Genomic DNA, 3,875 nt, shown 5'->3' with positions numbered 1-3,875 from the left:
TATCTGAGACGTAACTTAAGACACTACACCTGCAACAAAATTAATAGCCTACAAATCTCTCATCAGGCCACTTTTAGAATATGCTGTTATTATTTGGGATCCACACACATTATCGAACATAAATAAACTCGAAAGAGTACAAAAGAAGGCACTAAGATTGATTTACAACAAATACAAAAGATTAGATTCTCTGATTGCCCTCTACAACATAGCCGGTATCCAGCCCCTCCAAACGCGTAGGAAAATTAACAGACTCACTTTCCTATACACACTGATAAACAATGGCTTTAGAATAGATAGGCCACGCTATGTCACTCTAAAATCTGCGAGAAGCACACGTAGCTACCATGCCTTGTCACTTACAGACTATCAATGCCATACCGACTGCTTGAATTTTCTCTTTTTCCTAAAACCATTACTGAATGGAATGAGCTGCCTTTTGACATCGTAAACACGACTTCCACTCAATCATTTAAAGCCTCGCTCTTTTCGTTCTTTAAATAACCTCGAGGCTACTTGTTGCTTATTGCTTTTATTTTGTTGTGACTGCTGGCTGTTAGCCAATCTTTCAACGCATTGCCCCTGAAATATTTTGGCAGCAATACACTCCGTGCGACGCGACCGGCGCGCCGCCGCGCGGCCGTTATCAAAGGTAGGCAGTGAGAACCCCAGCGAAACGAAAACGCGCCGCGTAAATTGGTACGTATTGAAGTCGGAGCAGTGCGGTTGCGCTGGGTTGACAGCATGAACTGCTGCGGCGTTAAGTGCTCCAATACTTATGCGTCGCATCGCGTGAAGACAAAGCTTCACAGTTTTTCAACTCGCCGATGTTTTGTAGGAGAGCGACAACGTTGGACTCGTGCCGCACGACGCTAGAAATTTGGTCTCCCTATCATGTCTGCCACCGTGTCGACACGGCTGACCTATTCTAAACTGCCGCTTTGCGCTCTGCGTTTCTTTTTGTACCAGTATAATCTACATATGTTAGCGCCGATAGGACGAACTGAAATTTCATCCTACACTTGCAGGTATCAAGTGCTAATTTCGTTAAAGGAACGCCCTCCAAAGAAGCTTCGTCGCTATCGTACGTGTCGATTATATTTCCGGACCAGTATGGCACGCAGTCTGTACCTCATCAAGAAAGATTTGGAGGGTCCGAAAAGTGAAAAATATGAATCCAAAGAAAACTACAAGGAAACTTGGAATCACTGGACAATCGGAGTTTGAGTTTGGAAGTTTATGTGGTGTGCTCCCTTTTCTGATCAGCCTCCTTTTGGATGTGAAAACGCCGACTCCCCGAGTCCTGTAGACAACAGTCTTTTTTTTTTTTCTCAGCTTTAGAGGCAGCTATCGAGAAGTTGTTCGAACTTGAAGTACCGTATACTGGTCCCTTCCTACTTGTGAAGTGAGCACTTCCCAGGACAAGTGGTATTCTCTTGACAGCCTTTGACGTTGGAAACCGATTCTCATTCAGTTACGCCGCCCAAACTAAATTTTCACCTGGTTTCGCTGTGCCACCTCTTTTTGGTGTAATAAGTGTTGTGTCATTTTACGGTCAAATCAAAGTACCTGTGTTCCGAAAATCGGCACCTCGCACAACCAGGTTATTACAAAACAGCTGACCGCAAAAGCCTTTGACGGTCAAACCGTTTTCTCGGCTTTGGAACCAGCTTCCGTAAAGTTGTTTCAATTGGAAGTACAGTCAACTAGTCCCTACCTGTAAAGTCTCCGCCTCCCTCGGCGAGTGTTATTCTCTTGACAGCCCTTTCACGGTCAAAACCGATTTCCATTCAGTTACGCCGCCCAAACCAAATTTCCACTTGCATGGATTCCCTATGCCTCCTATTTTTGGTGTAATAAGTGTTGTGTCAAGTTACGGTCATGTCCAAGATCCTGTTTGTCCAAATCTGCACTTCGCACAGCTTGGTTATAACACAACAGTTTGGGTCCAATATTGGATATCCCGTACAGCTTTATTCCTTTATTCGTTCGAAACATAACTTTCACACCTGCTTTCTTAATGAAGCTTGGCGCACTAACTGCACAAGCTTAGTGAACATCTCACTCGCGTCCAAATATCATCGTCCGAGCAGTCCCACTGCTCTAGCGACGAGCGAAACGAATTTCCTATTGAGACAGTGGTGAACACACCTTTTTTTAGTGAACATCTCACTTGCCTTCAAATATCATTGTCCCAGCAGTCCTACGTTTACAGCGACGAGCGAAACAAACTTCCCACTGAGAGCAATTATGGTGGCGGCCATTATGCTTTTCGGAAAATCGCTCAAATCTCTTTTTCGACCGCAACTAGAGAAATTACCCCTATTAACGACTCAAACTCAGTATGTAAGAAGCGGAGAACAGCTAGATGTCCTTCTTAGGTCTGCCCCAGCACTCATGCAACGTCACCCTCAATGTATCGGCTCAAAAAGCAAGAATTCCGTCCGTGCGCGCTTCCGCCGCCACAGCCTGGCATGCGAGAAGGCGCCGCAGGCTGCTTAACGCGCCTCAGTGTCGAACGCCAGCTCCTCCGCTAGTGGCGCTACGCGCGTTTTCCAAAGCGTCCCCTATGGTTCCCGCACGGAGCGTATATATCTCGAACTGAAGTTGTGTTGGTCGTTTGTGTATACACCAACTCATGTTTACAAACAAACCGGAGCGCCCCTAGCGGACGCCACCGGCGCCGCGCATGCGCGGTGGATGGTGGGCAAGAAGCCCGCCGTCGCCCATAAACAAACCATTGAATTGCGTTGTTGTCGGCGTCGGTGGGAGTCCCCGTGCTCTTTTTCGCGTTGGAATTGTTGATGCTACGTCCTCCTAACAATGTCTGACTACTTGAGCGGCTTCAGCAAAACTAACGAGGCAAAGCTTTACGTGAATAATGTGACGTGCGCCGATTCATTTCACGTGGACGCCGCAGAATGGGCGCTAAAGCCTGACTCCCACGATGAGATTCTGCTCGCTGTTTTCAGACGCGACGTTGCTCGGACTGCAAAAGCGTGGACCGTAGCTGCGATGGTGGACGTCGATACTGAAAACCGCAAGTAGAACCGGGCATTACAAGTCGGTGATGGCCACTGGTAACAATAATGATAAACATCTTCTTGTATCTGTTTACACTTAGCCTACTTACCCCAACCAACCTTCAAAAGTGTTTTGAGGCCTGCACTTAGTTCTTATCGCAACTACCGGGTCAACGTTTGGTTTCCGGGCCGCTGCCGTTTGAACGAGCTGACGACAAAAAGTAGCCAAGTTTGAAAGAGCAGACGACAGTTCGAACGCATGCGTAATGGGGCACGGGCAAGAAGCACCGCGTCCCGCGTCAACAAACCACTCGAATGTCACGTTGTCGGCGTCTGTGTGAGTCTGCCTACTCTTTTTCGCGTTGGAATTGTCGATTCTACGTCCTCATCGCAATGTCTTACCACTTTAATCGCTTAAGCGAAATTATCAAGGCTCGTTAGGCCGCTAAACTTTCCGTAAATAATTTGACGTGCGGCGATTCATTCGCATGATCGCCGCAGAATGGACGCCAAAACCATAATGAGATTCTTCCAGCTATTTTCGGTAGCGACGTCGCTCGTGTTGCAAAAGTGTAGAAGGTAGCGGCGATGATCGACGTCGAAACTGAAAATTGGAAGCGAAAACAGACCAAGCGTAACAAGTCGGTGATGACCACCGGCACCAATGATCAACATCTTGTATCTACTTTTTACACCGAGCCTACTTAAGTCTTTTGAGGTCTGCAATTACTTCTTATTGCAATCACCGGGTCAAAGTTTGGTCTACGGGCAGCTTTTGTTTGAACGAGCAGACGACAAAAAGCAGTCGTTTGAAAGAGCAGACGAAAGTTCGAACGGTCAGGCGGCCATGTG

The 3,875-nt window shown here is 47.1% G+C and overlaps 1 pseudogene; it reads left to right on the top strand.

Moving 5' to 3' along the window:
* LOC121837323 lies at positions 1–560 on the top strand (annotated as a pseudogene).
* Positions 561–3,875: the final 3,315 nt, after the last annotated feature.

This window comes from Ixodes scapularis, unplaced genomic scaffold (assembly GCF_016920785.2).
Source record: "Ixodes scapularis isolate PalLabHiFi unplaced genomic scaffold, ASM1692078v2 PGA_scaffold3__209_contigs__length_174095766, whole genome shotgun sequence".
In the NCBI taxonomy this organism is placed as follows: domain Eukaryota; kingdom Metazoa; phylum Arthropoda; class Arachnida; order Ixodida; family Ixodidae; genus Ixodes; species Ixodes scapularis.
This window is presented reverse-complemented; position numbering and strand designations above follow the sequence as displayed.